At 43.1% G+C, this 21,209-nt stretch overlaps 1 protein-coding gene across 1 annotated transcript in view; it reads left to right on the forward strand.

Moving 5' to 3' along the window:
* GABRA3 (gamma-aminobutyric acid type A receptor subunit alpha3) overlaps positions 1–21,209 on the forward strand; it is a 1,805,986-nt gene that overhangs the window by 283,677 nt on the left and 1,501,100 nt on the right. The gene's annotated exons all lie outside the window — the stretch shown is intronic.

Below are 21,209 nucleotides of genomic sequence, written 5' to 3' on the forward strand. Positions count from 1 at the left end.
TGTGTGTGAAACATGCACTTCAATTTCATTTCTGGGGTGCAGGTGGGGGGTCCTTTGGACCCCCCTCTGCACCCTTGGAATGCATTAACAAATTGCGATTTTCAAAAAGAAAATCGCAATTTGTAAAAGCCTTCCCATTGATCCCTATGGGCCTGGCCCATAGGAATCAATGGGAAATGCAAATTCGCACTTTGGAATTTCCATAATATTTGCGATTCGGTAAAAATTGCGATTTTTACTGATTCGCAAATATTTTGCGAAAATATACATGCATCCCATTTTGCGAATTCCAAATTGCGATTCCCTATTTTACGCAATTTGGAATTCGCAAAAGGCCGGGATGATGCATGTGGCCGTTGCTGAATAGCAAGCAGAGACCTTAACTTCTTCCTTTGCTTTCTAATCGAAAACTAAATGCAAACCAAATGCAGAAAGATTTAGGGGCACATGCATCATTGTAGGAATTTGCATTTCCTAAATTGCGAAAATTAAGGAATCGCAATTTAGGAATTGCAAAATCCTATGCATCAAGAAATCCCAAAATTTTTTAGGATTTCTTAATTTTCAGAATTTGCGATTCCTTAATTGCGAATCGCAATTAAGGAATGGCATTACATTGATTCCTATGGGCCTAGAGGCCCATAGGAATCAATGCCGTTTTGCATTTCTATTTTTTGGAATTCGCAATTTGTTGATGCATTGCAAGGGTGCAGAGGGGGGTCCAAAGCACCCCTGAAATGTATTTGAAAGTGCATGTTTCACACACACGTGTCCTAAGGACATGTGTGTCTGTAACATGACACTTTCCAAAATGCATTTTTGTGCTTTTTTAAAGAATTTCGCAAATTAACACGAGAGTCAACCTCGTGTTAATTTGCACTTCCTATTTCAAAATTCGCATTTTTAAAAACATTGATGCATTGCATTTAAGGAATCGCACAAATGCGATTCCTTAAATGCATTCGCATTTTTAGGAAATGCAAAAAAAAGCGAATTTTGAAAAATTGTTTCATGCATCCCAAAAACGTATTTAGGAAGCGCAAACGGCCGAATTTACCGATTCGCACCGTTTGCACTTCCTAAAAAGGTTGATGCATTTGCCCCTTTGTTCATTTTTTGATTGAAAGAAAAAACATTCAATCAATATGGGCATGAAATATACATTTGTTATAACCTAAACAAATATGAATAGAAAAGACGTACCACTGTACCTCAAACAAATTAAAATGATTGAAAGTCCACAATCAAACTCCGACACGTCAACTGAAATGGAATTATACGTCCTTATTATTTGGAATAAGAATAACATCTTGGCCTCTCAGCATTACTTTATTGAACGAGTTTAATATATGTTCAACTTCTCTCGCCTCTTGTTACATTATATGCTTGAAAAATAATTCCTTTTCTCTCGAGTATGTAGTTTATGTTTCAGTTAACCCAGTGTGCATCCATACTATGGGAAGAGCACACCTAAGACCTAGAAATAAACTCATACAAACCTCAATGATGAAAGAAAAAGACTAGTAAAATAAAGAGTAGTTATACATCAGGCTCCTGGATTTCTGTGTTGGGATGTCATGGCATATCCTGAAGCAAATAAGCTGTAACCTGTTCTTTTTTATAAACACATTAGCAAAATTAAAGAGCTCTGTACTGTTTTTTTTCTTTCAAAAGATTACTGCACGTCGGACCCAGAAACGTAATTCCTCTTTATAAAATGAAAATGCATTATGCTGTATTAATAGAATAATAATTCCATGCCGAGATGTTCTTTGACTGTCCCAGTTTCGTCAGAAAATGTGAGATTTATCTGCTGTTCCGGTTCTCAACTAGTAATATTTTTCCTATCAGACTTTCAGCAAAATTTAACACGTGCACATTATATTATTTAATAAACATATTTGGCTGCTGTTCGTCTCTTGATTTTTAGAAACGATTTAGATAATAACAGTAAATAGCCAATCTGGGAACAATAGAAACAAATCAGTGCATTCTGAAATATTTGGAAGGGTAAGATCTAAGTAGTTTATGAAAAACTTTGAAAGCACATAAAGTAGACTGTTCATAAAATAGCAAGCAGCATATACTAAAGGTTCCTGCCAGGACAACTAAAGCTAAATAATGTGGAAGTGACTGATCAACGAGTAAGCAAGAAATAAAACTACAAATTACAACCGAAATATAAAACTTGAGTGGGATATTAGACATAAAAGTTTCTCACGAAAAGAATGAAAACTGTGGGCTGATTCACAAAGAGCCTCCACAGTCAGTGGTGGAGGCTCAGTAGGCGTGGCGGGATCTCTGCAGTCGTGTCGGGGTCTCCGCCCTGAAGTTTCTCATTGTGGAGATCCCACCCATGAGTGCGGAAAGCCGCCATGACTGCAGAGCCTCGGCCACGACATCAGAGGCTCTTTGTCAATAAGCCCCATAGTTTATAAAAAACAATGCAATAGAAATAAGTATGCAATGTAAAATACCCAAAACCTTGGGCAGGTCAGAAACAAGTGGGTGCCCACTAAATGCAGGAAAATTGACTTGCATTTTGTGAAGTGACTAATGTAATTATTAATGATTTCGCAAAATTTATATTCACAGGTTATAGCAAAATCTGCCTAAGTAAAATTATCAAGGCAGATGTTTTTGCGACGGTGTTAATGGTTGTAAGCACTGGAATGGAGGTGTGAAAAGGACAGCATACCTCCATCTTTGAAGTTATATGCCTTGCATGTAATTTTTTTTTAAGTCTGGCACAACTGTCTCTTGTCCTTATTTAATCAACCAAAAAAGAGTTTAACCCTTTTGCTGCAAGGCCTTCTCCGTGCCACGCCATTTTTTTACTATTTGGGGTAGTTCACGATTAGGCCCTCATACCATTTTGTCCAAATAAGGTATCCACGCCAAATTTGCTTCCTTTTCTTCCAACATTCTGAGGATTCTAAAGGTACCAGGGGTTTGTGGAGTCTCCTGTAGGGGATTGAGAAATTAAGCAAAATACAGCTACATTTGTGGTTTTTAGGGGGTAATGGGAAAAAAGTGCTGCAGAAGAAAACATCTGTTTTTTCCCCTGCAAATGGTATTAATAAAGGGTTTTTGGTGCTAAAATCACCATCTTCCCGGCTTTCAGGAACAGGCAGACTTTTGTCAGAAAACCAACATTTTCTACACAGTTTCGGTATTTTACTGGGACAGAGCCAATTTTTCCTATTGTCTCTGCTTTCAACCCCCTTCCAGTTAGTGGTAGAAAGTGTGAAACCAATAATGGATACCAAAGAGCTATACTTTTCTGAAACATAGACAAAATCCTGAATTTAGTAAGGGGTCATTTGTGTAGATCCTTACAGGTTGTCCTATAGAAAGTAGCACTTGGAATAAAAGAATAATGAAATTTAGTTAAACGAAACAGCCATTTGTGCCTACATTTTCACCTGTAACTTCTGCTAACTATGGTAGAATTTTGAAAGCTACATACAGTTACATCCACAGGACCCTTCTGGTTGTGGTGTTATATTAGGCTTGTCAATTCACCAAGAACTTAAGGTATCCAGAGCCAATAACTGAGTTGCACCTTGCGATGGTTTTTCATTGTGTACCGGGTACACAGTAATTTGTTTGGTAAAATATAAAGAGTCAAAAATTGGTATCAAGAAAACCAATGAATTTCTGAAATAGGAACACGGTATGCAATTTAGAAGCAGTGATTATTTGTGCATCGTTGTATTTGTGGATAACCATATTAGCTTGTGAATTCAAGGGTATTGTACAAAATGACTTATTTTTTACACACTGTCTTACATTTGGAAGGGAGAAATGCATAGAAAGACAAAAGGTAATAGCAATTGATCTACTATTCTGTGTTCCCCTATGTCTCCAAATAAAAATGGCACCTCACTTGTGTGAGTGGGCCTAGTGTCTGTGAAAGGAAATTGCCCAAAACACAAACCTTTCCAATGAAAACTGCCCCTTTTTTTGCAATGTGCCTAGGTGTGGATTTTGGGCCCTAGCTCAGTTGGCACCTAGGGAAACCTAGCAATCCTGGACCTTTTTCAAAACTAGACACCCAGGGGTATCCACTAGGGGGAGTTGTGTTGTGACTCTCACCAGGTTATGTTACCCAGCATCCCTTGCAATGCTCAAACTTTGTAAAAACAATAACATGGTTGTAGGACTTGGCCCTTTTTGGCTAAAGTTCCCTAAACTTTTTGCTTTTCCCCTAGACCTTTTTCCTGACATGGTGTTGCCAACTTAGATGCTTTGGACACTTTGACACTGCTAAACAGTGTCAAAGTGCAAGTGCTCTCTCTATAAAGTGTAATGGTAATTGGTTGTCCAAGATTGATATGTTTGCCTTACTAGTAAAGTCCCTAGTAAAGTGCACTATGTGTGCCAGGGCTGGTAATGCAAATGATGCTAGTGGGCCTGCAGCACTAATTGTGCCACTCACACAAGTAGCCTTAAAAAGGGAACACAGGCCTGCAATTGCAATGCCTGCGCCAGTTTGTTAAACTGCCATGTTGTTCTGACAAGTGCAACCACTTGCCAGACCGTACCCTTCCCTTTCTATGTATATCAGACATCCCTATGGTAGGTCCAGGCTACCCCCTGGGCAGGGTGCAGTGCATGGGAAAGGTAGGACATTTACTAAGGTGTGTACCATGTCCTGACAGTGAAATAATCGCCATTTCACTTTTAACTGTTAAAAGGCCATCTTGCCCATAGGATAGAATGGGAAGGCAGTCTAATATGTTTTCGAGCCTATCTTCCCAAAGGCTTAAGATGGAAAGGTGAAGTTTAGTGTGCCATCACTCACAATGTAATAACACATCTTTTTGTGAAGGTGGTTTTTGCACTGTGTGTTTAGAAGCAACTCTTTTAGATGTGGCTGGGTTTTTGTGCTCTAACATTTCTGTGTGTCTCTGCCTGGTTGTAGATTTACTGTCTGGATTTGAAAGCTATTAGATCTGGGGAATGTCTTGACCCAGGGGAGTAGGTGAGATAGCAACAGGCTGACCTGCATCTGGAGTGTGGTGGGAGGAGTAGCCCCTAGAGGTGAAGAGGCCTGTATTGCTACTATAAAAATGTGTCCCATCTTCTGCTGAGTGATTGAGAATCCAGATCCCCACTAATCAAAGGAAGAAGGTGTCACTGACAGGGAGGCACCTAGAACTGGTTTGAACAGGGGTCAGTGCCCCCCTGGACACAAAGACTTCAAAGTCATTGAGAGGTTTAACTATGAGAGCTGAAGCCGCTGAACTTTGGAGAATGGCTTGATCAAGATTGAACAAGACTGGTGCTTTTTCGTGGTCAAGAGGAACCTTTGCCAAGGAAGAAAGAACTGAAGAGACTGAAGGAAAGGACTGACCCTTGTTGTGTGTTCTGGGGCTGGCCTGCAGTTTGCTGTTTTAACCAAGGAAAGGCTAAAGGGACTTTGCTGTGTGCTGTGTCCCCCTGCTTGAAAGGACTTTGCTGTGCTGTGTCCTGAAGTAACTTATCCCTAAGGGCCTGAGGTGAGCTGGCTCCCAGTTGTAGAAAATCAGGAGCACAAAAGTTTCTAGGAGAGTCTCTGCGGTGCTGTGTGCATGTGCTTGTTGCAGCCTGAGACCCTCTTAAGAAGTGCCCTGTGATTGTAGGCACCTGAAGTCTCAGCAAGGATCAGCAACGCTGTGTGTGTGTGTGCTGTTTGCATCCTGAACCCTTTATGAGGATTTTCCAGTTATCGTGCACACCCGGAATCCAAGTGAGTCTCATCAAATCTGTGTGCATGTCCTTTGTGCAGCGTGAGAACTTTGTGAGGATTGCCGTGTTATGGTGCACCCGGAGTCAAAGTGAGTCTCATCGATGCTGTGTGCGTGCGCTTTGTGCAGCGTGAGACCTTCGTTAGGATTGCCTTGTTAACGTGCACCTGGGGTTAAAGTGAGTCTCAGCGACACTGTGCGCGTGTTCTTCGTGCAGCCTGAGACCTTCGTGTGGAGTGCCCGGTGATCGTGCACTCGAAGCACCAGGGAGTCTCAGCGACACCGTGTGCATGTGCCCTGTGGCAGCCTGAGATCTTCGAAGCAGTAGCGGCCCGGACCGGCAGCCCCGGAGGAGTTGAGCCGCCGGCCCAAGCCTGCCGTTGCCAATTCACAAAGATTGCATTGGTGGCCCAAGTCACTGGATGAGGAGAGGAGATTGAGTTTGTGGCGTTCCGCCCCTCATGTAGCATGTGTCGACTCCTGGGCGGGGTGCGGGCTTGGAAGGAGACGCTCTTGGCCTCTCTCTCATTCCGGCTGCGCAAGCCTCTACTTTGGCTCGTATCGTAGCTCGTATTGCCAAGGGAGTGGCAGTACCGGGGCCGGAGTGCGGAGCTGCACTTTTTGTTACAATCATACCCATGTTCGGGGCAACTGCGAGTCAGAATGAGCGGCAGGGAGGCCACCTAAGGCACCGTGGTCGGTGCCGGAGTGTATTAAGCAATATCTTATTCCTGCATAACGGGGCACCTGATCGTCGCATTACACATTGTATAATTTCCGCATAACGGAGTACCTGATTAGTGTATTACGCATTGCATTATTCCTGCATAATGAAGTACCTGATAGTGTACGACGAATGGCATTATTTCTGCAGAACGAACTACCTGATTGTCGTATGATGCACTGCATTGTTTCTACAAATTAAACTACCTGATTAGTGTATTATGCATTGCATTAATCTTGCATAACAAACTACCTGATTAGTGCATTAGGCATTGCCTTATTTCTGCATAACAACGTACCTGATGGTTGTATTAAGCATTGTATTATTTTATATTGCAAAGTGCCTGGTGGTTGTATTATGCATTGCATTATTTTTACATTTAAATGTGCCTGGTTGTTGCATTACGCATTGCATTATTGTTAAATTGCAAAAGTGCCTGATTCTAGGATTACAAACTGCATAACATGGTATTAGGATTACAGGGGAATGTTTAGAAGTGCTCATTAACATCATCTGAACTTAAAAGGGCTGGCTGGCCTAACAACTGGCCAGGAGGAATATTACAAATATGCATATGTTGGATTTATAACATGTGGTCTTATTGTATATCTTTTTAAATAAAATGTATACTAGTTTTTTATAAAACTTGTGTGTAGTCTATTTGTGGTGTCATCATTGGTTTGCTGTGAGTGCGACTGTAAATGCTTTACACGTTTGCCTTGAAGATAAGCCTGGCTGCTCGTGCAAAGCTACCAAGGTGGTGAGCGGGGGCTATCTCAGAAGGTGACCTTCCTTTCCCTGATGTGGAAATGCGGGTCCCTATTTGGCCTAAGGTACCTACCTCAGCCAACCAGGGATCACAGGTCTAACAATGGTCTTCAAATTTCTATGATGGGAAGTTCTGAAATCTGCAGGGAGAAACAAACTTCCACCCTTTCAGCATTCTCCCAAGTCTGCTGATAAAAATGGTACCTCACTTCTATGGGTAGGCTTAGCGTCTGCAACAGCAAACAGCCCAAAACACAAAAGCGACACATTTACATTTTTCCAGTGAAAATGTACCCTCTTTTTGCAACGTGCTTAGCTGGGGATTTTGGACCAAAGGTCGGCCGGACCCAGGGAAATGTAGTGCTGAAGTCCACAGCCAGGAAGTAGATTTATTGAGTTCAGTTACAGGTAGTTGAGTTGTAAAAATGCAGTGATACAGCCCCACCAGGAGAAGTCTGCCTGCTGCTCAGCTGATACTCCAACTGACACACTCAAGCATCCAGGCACCCAAATATTCCTTTCAAGACTCTCACACCAACATTCCATGTATCACATCCAGCCTGGCAGAGCAGCTAGAGAGTAAGTAACCAGAATAATATGACACTGATTACTACAGGAAACCTAGCAGACCTGTACATTTTTGAAAACTAGAAACCAAGAGCAATTCAGGATGGGGTGACTTGTGTGGCTACCACCACGTTCTGTTACCCAGAAGCCCTTGCAAACCTCAATCTTTGTAAAAAAAACAACACATTTTCCTCACTTTTCTGTGATGGAAAGTTCTGAAGTCTATGGGGAGCCCAAACTTCCAGCTATCCAGCATTCCACCAAGTCTGCCAATATACATTTTACCTCACTTTTGTGGGTAAGCCTAATGCCAGTGACAGGAAACGTCCAAAACGCAATCGGGACACATCACATTTTCCCAGTGAAAACTGACCCTTTTTTGCAATGTGCCTAGCTGTGGATTTTGCGCCCTAGCTCTGCCGGCACCTTGGGAAACCTAGCAAACCTGTACATTTTTTTAAACTATACACCCATGGGAATCCAGAATGGGGGGCTTGTGTAGTTTGCTCCAGGTTCCGTTAACCAGAACTCCTTGCAAACCTCAAACTTTGTGAAAAAACATATTTTCCTCATATTTCTGTGATAGAAAGTCCTGGAGTCTGCAGGAATCCACACAATTCCACCTATCCAGCATTCTCCCAAGTCTTTCAATGAAAATGGTACCTCACTTGTGTGGTTGTGTGGGTAGGCTTAGTACCCGTGACAGGAAACAGCCTAAAATGCAATGTGGACACATCACATTTTTCCACTGAAAACTAACCCTTTTTTGGCAATGTGCCTAGCTGTGGATTTTGGGGCACCTAGGGAAACTCAGCAAATCTGTACATTTTTAAAAACTAGATACCAAGGGTTATCCATGATGGGGTGATTTGTATGGCTCTCATCATGTTCTGTTACCAGAATACTTTGCACACTCAAATGTTGTCAAAATAAACACATTTGCCTCACATTTCTGTGATAGAAAGTTCTGGAATCTGTGGGAAGTCAAAAACTTCAACCCACTCAACATTCCCCCAAGTCTTCTGATAAAAATGGTACTTCACTTATGTGGGTAGGCCTAGTGCCTGCAACATTTATTGTGGAGACATCAAAATTATTTATCATGAAACAAATTCGTTTTGCAAGGGAGTCACCCATGTTTTTGGTCCCGGGCTCGACGGTCATTTAAGGAAACCTACCAATCCCAAACATGTTTGAAAACTAGACACCTAGGGGAGTCCAGGGTGGTGTAGCTTGTAAGGATCTCTGTTTCTTTCCCACCCAGAATTCCCTGCAAACCTCAAATTTAGCTTAAACATCACATTTTCCTCACATTTCTGTGAGGGACAGTTGTGGGATCACCAGGCCAACACAATTTTTCAACCACACGTAATTTCCCCAGGTCTCCTGAAAAAAATGGAACCTCACTTGTGTGGGTTGACCTAGTGTCTGCAACAGGAAACAGCCCAAATCCTATTGTGAAGACATCAAAACTATTTATCACAAAACAACCTGGTTTTGCAAGGGAGTCATCTGTGTTTTTGGCCCCAGGCCTGACGACCGTCTAGGGAAAACTACCAAACCCAGACAGTTCTAAAAGCTAGATACCCTGGGGAGTCCAGGGAGGTGTAGCTTGTGTGGTTCACCCACTTGGTACTTACCCATAACTCCCTGCAAGCCTCAAATTTAGCTTTATAAAGTCAAATTTTCCTCACATTTCTGTGTGGGAAAGTTGTGGGATAACCAGGCCGACACAAATTTCCTACCACCCATCATTCCCCTAGGTCTCCTGATTAAAATGATACCTCATTTGTGTGGTTGGCCCAATATCTGCAACAGCAAATGGCCTAAAACATATTGTGGAGACATCAAAATAATGCATCACAAAACAACTTGCTTTCGCAAGGGGGACACCTGCGGTTCTGATCCCGGGGTCGGCGGCCATTTAGGGAAATGTACCAAACCCAGAAATGTCTGAAAACGTGTCCCCCGGTGTTAGAAATAGGGGTCTCTAGTTGCCAGAGGTAGGTACCTTTGTACAAATAGGGACCCTTGATTCAAGCCAGGGTAAGGAGGATACACACTCTAGATAACCCCTGCTTACCCCCTTGGTAGTTTGGCACGAGCAGACAGGCTTATCCCAAAGGCAATATGTAAAGTATTTGTGCCAAAATTCACAGTAACACAGTGATAACACCACAAATGGACACCACACAAGTTGTGAAAAAATAAAGTATCTTTATCTAAACTTAACAAGACCAAAACGACAAAAATCCAACATACAAGTATTAGGAAAAGTTACTTTCAAAAGGTTTCAGCAACTGAGTCCATAGAAAACTATGGATGCATGATTTCTTGCAAAGTAGCTGTTGTTGCGACAAAATTTACCAAGCCAAACAGCTGCAGCGATGAGAAGCGTTAAAAAACAAAGAGAGGCATTGATACTGAGACCTTAATGGATGCGATGCAACAGTTCCGCTGTACACAGGAGATTGATGCGTCATGTCCGGTCTGTAGGGGAAAGCGATGCGTCGATTCTGAGACAACTCTGATCCATGGGTGATATGTCGGGGAAAACTTGCTGCACAGGGACAATGAGTAGAAATCCAGGATACATCAGAGAACAATTCAGCAGTGGTGAGTAGCGAGTGGCGAGTGGCGCTGCGTTGACCTTTTCAGCTGCGATCCCTCGATGCGTCGATTCTTGCCACGTTAACAAGCGCTGTGTTGGTTTTGCCAGGGTCATGGCAATGTGGGGAGATTTTTCTCCCACCACAGCGTTGAGGTGAAAAACTGTCACAAGAAGAGCAATGTTTCGATTTCCTTTTTGTTGAGTTGCTTTTCCGTCTCCCAACTGTAGAAACAACCTCCAGAGGCCCAGGACAGTCACAGGCACCTCTTGTCAGGCCAGAACTTCCAGCAAGGAAGTTCAGGGGAGTTGTGGATGAAGTCTTTGTGTTCCTTATACTTCAAAACAGAAGGCAAGCTCTACACAAGCCCTCAGAGACTTTCCTCAAGCAGGGGACACAGCACACAGGAAAGTCCTTATCCTATCCTTGGCAGAAAACAGCAACTACAGGCCAACCCTAGACACACAGCAAGGGCAGTACTTCTCAGTTTCTCCAACTCTTCTCCTTGGCAGAGGTCCCTCTTGATTCCAAAGTAGTCTAAAGTTCAGGGGTTCTAGGTCTAATACTTATACCCCAAAAATGTCTTTGGTATTTTTGTGCAAGGGTCTCTGAGCTAAGTCCAAACCAGTTATGTCCTCTCTTGTGCAGCTTACCGGCAGGAGTTGGGGACAGACTTGTGTAAGGCAGACAGGTGCAAGGGAAATCTCCTCCCACCACTCTAAATGCAGACTGGGTCTATTCAGGTGCTAGTGAGAACTCCTCTTCCTATTCTGAATGCAGCCCAGGTCTTTTCAGCCCAGACCTGACTCATTCAGGAAAGGCAGGACAAAACTAGTAATCAACCCCTTCCTCCAGTGGCTGTATGAAAGAATGTACTTCCCCAGCCCCTAGCACTCCAAAACCAGATAGTCAATACACAAACAGGCAGAGGCACACATACTAGTTAAACAAAAAAATACAAGCTTTCTAAAAGTGGTATTTTCAAACACAGAATGTAAAAATCACCCGCACTAAAAGATGCATTTAAACATTTAAACTTTATTTTCCTACATTGTTCCCAGGTGCAGTTATGTTTATAAGACGTTATAAACAAACTACCCAATCCGTCCTATGGGAACAAGCCTTGAAATAGTGAAAAACAAAATTGGTAGTAATTCACTATCAGGTCATGCCACACACATCAGTGCATGTCCTACCTTTCACATACACTGCACCCTGCCCACAGGGGTACGTTGGGCCTACCTTAGGGGTGACTATCATGTAAGAAAAGGAAAGATAAGGCCCGGCAAGTGGGTGCACTTGCCAAGTTGACATGGCAGTTAACAACTGCACACAGACACTGCAGTAACAGGTCCGAGTTACCTTTTCAGAGCTACTCATGCGTGTGGCACAATCAGCGCTGCAGGCCCACTAGTAGCATTTACCAGCCCTGGCACAATTAGCGCACTTTACTAGGGACTGATCAGTAAGTTAAATATGCCGATCATGGATAACCAGTCATGTTCATAATTTACACAGAGAGCATATGCACTTTAGCATTGATTAGCAGTGGTAAAGTGCTGTGGTTCCTAAAACCAACAACAACAGGTAAGGAAAAAATAGGATGAAGAAGCATAAAGTTTGGGGATGACCCTGCAAAAAGGTCCGAGTCCAATACCAGGGGAGTCCAGGAAGGTGAGACTTGTATGGATCCCCCAACATTTTTTCTATCCAGAATCCTCTGCAAACATTAAAATTAGCTAAAGAAATCAAAGTTTCCTTTCATTTCTGTCTAGTATCACCGCACCAGCTCTTTTGGACCAAGAATACTGCCAAGAAGAAGAGCTGGAGAAGCTGTGCGGAGGAACTACTACTTTGCTGTGTGCTTTGCTGTGTTGGCCTGCAGTGCCTGCTTCTGTCTTGGGCAGTGAAAAGACTGAACTGAACTTTCTGTAAATTCTTTGTGTAAGTTTCTCCAAGGCTTGAGGTAGAGCCTGTCCCCTGTTCAAGAAGTCTCAGGAACAGCAAAGACGTCAGCACCCTGTTCAACGTCTACATGGCCAGCTGACATCCATCGCCAGAACACACAGACTCAACATCATATCATATACCGACGACACCCAACATATCCTTCCCCTATCCAATGAACCCAAACGCAACTTTCAAGAAGGAATGAAAGCAGTCACCAGGTGGATGAAGAAGAGCTGCCTAGAACTCAACACAGACAAAACCAAAGTTCTCATCAAATGCCCACACCCCGATGCCTGGAACAATACCTGGTGGCCCCCTACTCACAGGAGCCCCTCCCTCCCTCACAGCCCATGCATGCAACCTCAGAATCATCCTGTACTCCAAACTCAAAATGACCTGCCAGATCAATGTGGTCACCTACTTCTGCTAACACCCCCTCCGCCTCCTCCGAAAGACCTTCAACTGGATTCCCCTCGAACACAGAAAAACTGTCACCCACGCCGTCATCAGCAGCAGACTGGACTATGGCAACATACCCAATGCTGGGGCCAACAAGAACCTCACCCGCAAACTCCACAACGTCCAGAACGCTGCTTCCAGACTAGTCCTCAACCTACTGCACCACTGCCACCTTAGCCAACACCTACGGACACCACACCAGCTCCCCAGTCGAGAAGAGAATCATCTTCAAGCTCCTCACCCGCACACACAAAGCTCTCCACAACACCTGACCAGCCTACATGAACCACCACCTTTCGTTCCACGCACCCCAAAGATCCCTCCTCTCAGCCCAGCTCTTCCTTGCAACAGGAAGATCAGAACAGGAGGACGTTCCTACGCCCTACCCACAGCTAAGGCATGGAACACTTTCCTTCTCCACCTCCAACAGACACCTTCACTCAACAAGTTTCTGAAGGGTCTCAAGACCTGGTTTTTCAATGAATGACAGTAACATCCTGGAGCTGCATTCCCCTCCCCACTCAGTGCCTTCAGACTAACAATGGGCGTAGTTTGCGAAGTAGCGCCACCCGTAGCTACGCGAAGCTACGCAAAGCTACGCGAACTGCCCTTTGCACTATGCGAGCTACGCGAACTGCACTTTGCATTACATGAGCTACGCGTAGCTCTACGCAAACTGCATAGTGCGCTGTTTGCGATGATTGCACAGTGTCGGATGCTTCCTGTACTGTGCAATCATTGAAAACGGCATCTAGCACAGTGCGAGCTGTCTTTTACTGCTGCTTGAGTAGATTTTTACTCGAGCGGCAGCTGTCTGAACGCAGACTGGTAGTTTCTCATCGCGAGCGGTCGCAAGCATACGTGACCACTCGCAATGAGAAACCTGACCATCCCGCGTTGAGAAGCTCGCCGGGAGGTTTATTTTCCATGCTTGTGATCAGCAACTTGATGTTCCTGATCGCAAACAAGGAAAAAGTTTCGCGGGGATGTCATTTTCCTTGCTCGTGGTCATCAACTTGACATTGAGGACCGTGAGCAAGCAAAAAATGATCGCTGCAATACGCTACGCGTGTTTGCACTGTGACATGTGTAATTCGCATAGTGCGAATTAGCCCAAACTTCGCAAACTATGTGAGTGTAGTATAGTGCTTTGCCCAGGCTTACTGCAGACCCCTCTGGGTGGATAGTTGTGTTTTACAAACACATGATTGATTGATAGAATCACAGAAGCTGTTTTGTAACCATTTCTTTGTCTCAAATGGGAGGGGTTGTATACAAGAGGCATTCCCCTTATTTTTGTGAGTTGCAAAAGACTGTAGCAGTGGTTTATGACCTCAAATGTGGCTGTAAACTACTGAAATGTTACCTCCTTTCAGTTATGTTGGTAATTGATTTGCCTAAATTGACCTGACTCACCTGTCTCTTGAATGAACACAGGTACCTATGTAAAAATATATTTCTCATTTTTGAAAATGGCTGTGTGAGTGTTGGTCTGCTCTGCATTGCAAGCCACTATCTCTGCACTTGCAGCCATACACAGTTGGCTGTAAAATTTTGCTTGCCTGATGTATATTCATAAGGCAGGTCATTTTGTGACAACCTGTGAATGTGCAATTGGTGATTAGATCTATTGGTACATGTGAGAAAATTGTTGTTTGAGGGGGATGAAACCATACTCAAGCAACAGCCACAAATCTTGTCAGGGTGAACTACAAAGAGTCACTAAATGAACCTGTGCTTAACTCTCTGTTAGCTTGGCACAAAGAAAACAACCCTAATTTAGAGAAAATGTGTAAAGTATTTATGCAGCACTTGAACTGTAATAAAGCGAAAACTAAACGAAGAAAAATGCCACCCCAATTTACAAAAATAAAGTACATTTTTATTAATTATTTGACGCACAAAATGACAAAATCCAGTCGGTAAAACTGGAATTAAGATTTTTTAAAGATAATTGGAGCCTTCTCTGTCTCTGAGGCTCAAATCAGAAGGTCAGCCAACTAGTCCTTGGAGTCACTCTGGAAGTCATAGGTTCAAGCAGGAACGCAGATCTCAAGCAGCAGGGTCGTACTCTCAGGGGACAAGGCAGAATTCAGGCAGCAAGGCAGTCCTCTTGTTGCAGCAGGGCAGTCCTCTGAAGTACACAGCTGGCCGCAGGCAGCAGGGCGTTCTTCTGAGAGTCTGTCTGCAGGTTCAGATGTGAGCTGGGTCTATGGGTCTTATTTTTACACCTGGTACCAGCTTTGAAGTGGAAGAAACTTTTGGGGTTCCCCCACAGAAGTGTCTGGAATTTCTGCCTCCATGTCCTGGTCTCATTCTGTCTTTGAAGAGCATGTAGAGCGGTGCACAGCTCAGGACCAATTCTGCTCGGTTGGCCCATCCTGCCATCACCCAATCCCTATATTGTGTGGCTGTATGGGAGGAATACACAAACGCCAACTGCCAACTACACTTAGCCATGTGACCTTGAAAACAGACTGCAGGTAACAAGTGGTTAGGACAAGAAAATGCCAACTTTTAAAGAGTGGCATTTTCAGAATTGTGATGCAAAATCCAATGTTACCTTTATAGAGCATTTTAAGTTACAATTGCTTACACACCAAAAATGAAATTTCTACCTGCTCCTGAACAAATGTAATCACAAATTAAATGTAATAAGGTAACCCAATGTTAAACTATGGGAGAGGCAGGCCTCACAGTAGTGAACAACACATTTCTTCACTACCAGTACATAAATAACTTTAAAGTACATGTCCAGCTTTTTAATTACAATGAACCATGCCCTATGGACTGTTTACGGCTTACACTGCTAAGGTAAGCCCTAAACGGCCTAGAGGGCAGGGTTCATTGTATTACCTTAGAAGTGACTGATATGCAATAAACAGGGAGTTTAGGCCCGACAAAGGGGTTCATTTTGCCAAGTCATAATACCAGTTTAAAATTGCTCAGAGGTTGCATTGGCAGGCTTGGGTCACGTTTTTAGGGCTACTTCATAGGGTGGCACAATAAGTACTGCAGGCCTACTAGCAGAATCTAATTTACCAGCCTTGGGAGTATGGCATACTACTTTACTAGGGACTTATAAGTAAATTAAATGTGAAATTAGGTGTAAGTCAATTTTCCATCTTTTAGGGAGTTAGCAAAATCACTTTAGCACTCGCTAAGCATGGTAAAGTTAGAGTCCTATGGCCAGCAAAAAAGAGTTCAATAAAACAGGTGGGGAAAAGGTAAAATGTTTGACCATCCTCAGGCTGACAGGTAAAACAGTACATAAGTTGCACCACAAATTCCATCCCCACTTTCAAATCATTTGGTGTGCAATTTGCAAAATCCTGGTTAGCAAAGGAGGATATTGCATCCGGTGTGATACGTCAAGTTTCAAATAGTGAGAAATCTTTAGCTTGTCCTTGGTAGCAATGGCTCAAACTGTAGGCTTTTCTCAGAGAAAACTTTGGGTAAACGATACAATCATAACCAACATTGACATTGAAGTCCAAATCAAAACATAAAATAATTACATTCTCAAACTAACTTAGTGAAAAGAATAAACATTTAATATGTAAAACACTGCCAAAATGGTGAAAATTGGTTAAGGTCATTAGGCGTTATGATTTTAGAAGTGAACGTTAAGAAGGGTCAATACGAAATAATGGTCGGGGAAAACTTGAAAGTCTATAGGACATGGGTGTCTTAGACTGAAGCACCCTTCAGGTGTACCCCAATGGAATGCAGGTCAGGTAAAGTCTAGTGGTTCAACTGGGTCAACAGTTTTACCTTCAGACTAAGTTTGTAAGATGGAAGTAATTATTATCCAGCAAGTTAAAACAGGAAGCAGTGGTAAGTGAGAGCTCTATGAATCTGAGAACACTGAATTCAGAGTTCCACTGCCACCCTCAGTATGGGATCTAAAGTTTCAAGCAAGACCATCTTGAAATCTGAAGTCATCATGGTTTCTTCAGCATCAGTATCACTTGGCTGCCTTTTCCCCTGAGACTGACCATTCACATTGTTTTCTGGAGATGAAAATCCTCCAAGAGGGCAAAGCAGGACATGATGGCTGAAGATTGATCTATAAGGCTGGGTATATTAGATTCCATTTGTTGTTTTTTTTCTTTTGGCTACTAATGCTCTGAGAGGAACACACTTACAATTGCAGCCAACCATACTCTCTCTTCACAGGGGGTACCTTGCCCCTTTGCCAACTTTCCTTCTCTTTGTTTGGACTGACAGTCAAATTGTTTGGGAGGCAGGATACTCCATTACCAACCTAGCTGATGTCCCACCCACCACATTGCAAGTCCCAATATGCTTTAATGCATCTGCAATATGGTTGATGGGATATACACAATGTCTGAATGGATTGTCCCATTCAACAAACGCTAAATACATCCTAAATCATTTTGTTTGGAGCAAGGCTCCACATTGCCAGATATTTTCAATAGGAGATCCTAATAAAGATTTGTTTCTTATGACAAAATGCACCATGCGAGATTGAGGAGACAATCTTGACTGCAGAGGCACCACCCTTATCTTGTAGCCCTGGCACCCTCTCCTGGTCCTGACAGCTTCTGATATTAGTGCACAGTGGGAGGGATGCTCAACCATACCTTCTGCCACTTTCAAGCTACAATCCAGTCCCAGTGGTCAGCTGGCTCTTCCACAAAGATGTCCTTCATTGCCATTTATTCTCTTTGTATGATAAGACCCTTGGGAAGAACCGCCAATGCTTTGGCCGAAGAGACATTAGTATCAAAGTCTCAAGTCCATAATCAGGCTGAGTAGTTGGTCCTTACCTCTCCTTGTCTTCATCCAAGTACAGTTGTGTTCTAAAGTCTGTGGAAGGTTAGTGTTGATGAAACTTAACTCTATCCTAAGAATGTTCCAGTGTTGTGTTTAACCCTCATTTGCAGGCCTTTTTATAACTTACCTGCAAAACAATTATATGGTTGTGGGCTTTCAAGGAGGGTAAACTGTTGGAGTTCTGCAACCCCCTTGCATGGTATGACCTATTATAATGTGGGATCTTCCTATTCTCAGCAGTGGAAAGCTTATCCAGACTGATTCTGGAGCCTGGTAACTTTATGGGGTCATAGGAGCAAGGCTGCTTATGAACAAGCATGCAACAATGACAAGAAGATCGTCACTCGACCCAAAGCTGCGTCAATTTTGCGACAGTCCAGAAGGGCGAAATTGAAAAAATAATAAAAAAGGGACGTAAGGATGGCGTGCCTGGTCCAGGTGGAATTCCTCAAGCTCTGTTCAAGGAAGATCCAACTTTCTGGGCTGCGAAACTAAGCCCCTTTTTTAACTCATGTCTGCAAAACAACACCATACCGCCCTCCTGGCGTGGATCCATCCTTGCACCAATCTTCAAAGGCGGGGACAAAAAATCCCCAGGGAATTACCGTCTCATCGCACTCATAGACAACAAAGCAAAGTATTTTGCGGGAGCGCTGCTCCACTCACTTAGGGCATGGGCTGATGAAAACTCTATAATTCCTCCGAATCAAACAGGTTTCACAATAAAGACAGGTACCACAGTCAATCTCATGACCCTTTCATGCTTGATTGACCAAGCGAAATTCTGCTCTTGTTCACTGTATATGGGGTTTATTGACTACCAAGCGGCTTTTGACAATGTCAACAGAAGTAAACTCTGGCAGAAGTTGTCCAGACTTAACCCCTTCGCCGCGGGGCTAATTCCCCCGCGGTGCAGGGGGGAGGGGGGCCGCGGTGCTGATGACGAGCCCAGGCTCGTCATGCAGCAGGGTGCTCGTGTGCTCATGACGAGCCTGGGATCGTCATGAACCCGCCCGCGCAATGGAACGCTCAGCACAGCGGGGGAATTAGCCCAGCGTGTGAGCGCTCCACGGCTCATGAGGAGCCCAGGCTCGTCATGAGCACACGAGCACCGTGCTGCATGACGAGCCTGGGCTCGTCATCAGCACTGAAGGGGTTAACATTCCAGAGGCCCTCCTAAGAGCCATACAACTCCTACACCAGGACACATGGATTAGAATCAAGATCGGGGACGGCTCAAGACTGTCTCACCCGATTCCGACGGAAAAAGGCCTCAAACATGGTTGTGTCCTGGCCCGACACTTTTTAACCTATTCTTAGCTGACCTCCCTGAAGCTCTTAATAAGGTTAACTCCCACGCTCCCAAACTATCTGGCTTGCCGCTGACAAATCTATTATATGCTGATGACGTGGTACTGTTAAGTATAACAAAGATCAGAATGCAAAGACTTCTGGATGCTACTTCCGACTATTCAAACGACAATGAGCTTCGCATCAACTACAGGAAGATGAAAATTTTAGCGGTGCACTCAAGGAAAGTTAAGAAACTGTCTTGGGCTTTGAACAACAAAAGCATTGCCGAATCAAATTGCCAAAGGTACCTTGGAGACACTTTCAACAACAATGGAAAATACAAATCCCACCTAGAAGAGCAAAAAAGGAAGGGTACGGCACTCGCTTTTGCAATCGGACTAATTCAAAAGAAACTACAAGGCCTTACTCTTGCACCCACACTACAGGTGGCTCAGGCTAAAATCATTCCTACCTTAACTTACGGCAGTGAAGCTTTAAAAGGATTGGACAGTGACCATCTGGATAAAATAATTACTAAGATCTACAGGTCAGTGTTCAAATTACCAAACCATACATCACCGGCACAAATTAGGTTGGAACTTGTTATTTGCAAACAACGATTGGCCAGAGCCATGTCTTTCCTTGTGTGCTGTCACAAATTGAGGTTATCAAAGGAGGGAAGTTTAGGATACCATTTGTGGGCCAGCATTGATAACAACTCATAGCGAGCAGGACATGAATACTGGTCAAAAGGCTTAAAAACCCTGTGCCTAAATGACCTCTGGAACTTGCACGCTAGTCAGATGGAATTTAAAAGGCTAGCGAAAATCAGCACAAAACAATTATCAATAGTGGAAGACAAAGCCAGCCTTGCAAAAAGAAGTCATGGATGGATGACCCTTCAATCCTATGCCTTGCTAATTCCACAGCCGTACCTTACCATATCGTTTAGTGCTCGGACGAAACTAAGTTTTTTAAAACTGAGAATGGGAGTTATTAACCTGTTGACTCATTGGCCAAAATGGAAAAGAGAACATGGAAAAGTTCAATGCCGACTTTGTGGGACCCACAAAGAAGATATCATACACATCATATGCCTGTGCCCACTACAATTGACAGAGAGACGGGCCCTACTCAAGCATCACTGGAATAGAAACATGATTAGAAGCTGTAGAGTAGCAGTTTTGGCCTGTTTCGACCCTAGGAACACTAAATTAAATTGTGCCCTAGTAAGATTCATGGAGAGCGCTGCAAAAAAACTCACTGAGCTGCCCAGAGTTTGGGACCCCCCCATTGGAATAATGCTGCCAAATTTTACTTGCTGTTGCTGGCTTTTTATGAATATGACTTTTTAAATGGAAGTTTCATTTGTTATCATCTATACATACTGACTTTTAATGAATTTAACATTCTAAATGCAACCTTGAAACCTTTTAAATGTTTTGTACTTGCAATGGTTTATTTTTAAATCACGCAATAAAGATTATTATTATTACAAAAAGACAAGAACAAAGCAGAACCCTGTTATAGCATAAATGTGCTACAACAAGAGTTTTTATGTTGCTTTTTGGTGTCACTGTTCTCTTCTCTGCTCTCCCCTAACATTACTGAGATAAGTGCAATGGGATATTACAGAAATTAATATCCTCCCATGATCCTGTCTGTAACTGTAGATCAGGCAGCTGCCCTAACAGTCTTGTATTCTCTATGAGATTCTTGATTAGTGCCATTCACAATGTCTCTCTGTATTGGGTTGTAATATTTCATAATCTCTACTGTGTTCTGTCATAATTTTCATTTTTGCTGAAGCATGTTTTTCATATTATTAGACAAACATTAATATAGTCCTAAACCAACCTAACATGCCTACCTATCTCTATGTATGACTAACTCTTTATCTGCTCCTTTCTATGACTTTTATCATCCTCTATCTCACCTTCTTTCTCATGTGCTATTTATTTTAGTTCATCTACATATGTACATTTGTTTCTCCTGGCTCATTGTCTACCAGTTCTGATTCCTCTCTGCCGCTTAGACTGTTATTGTTTTCTTAAATCGCTGTCTGTTTTTATGTTTGTCTCTGTGTCTTTGCCAATTTATTAATCCGTTTATTTGTTTGTCCCTTTACCAACCCTGATGTATTGCACCTTGGACACAGTAATATTTCCTTTTTCCAGTAAAATAAGTATGAATCAAGTTTTGGTAATTTGTCATTAGCTCTAGTGTGTCTTTTCCAAAGTCTAGCCACACTGGAAATGAAACTAAACATATGCGACTTACTATCACTCCCTCTAAATTAGTTTCTGG

This window comes from Lissotriton vulgaris, chromosome 4_1 (assembly GCF_964263255.1).
Source record: "Lissotriton vulgaris chromosome 4_1, aLisVul1.2, whole genome shotgun sequence".
Classification (NCBI taxonomy): domain Eukaryota; kingdom Metazoa; phylum Chordata; class Amphibia; order Caudata; family Salamandridae; genus Lissotriton; species Lissotriton vulgaris.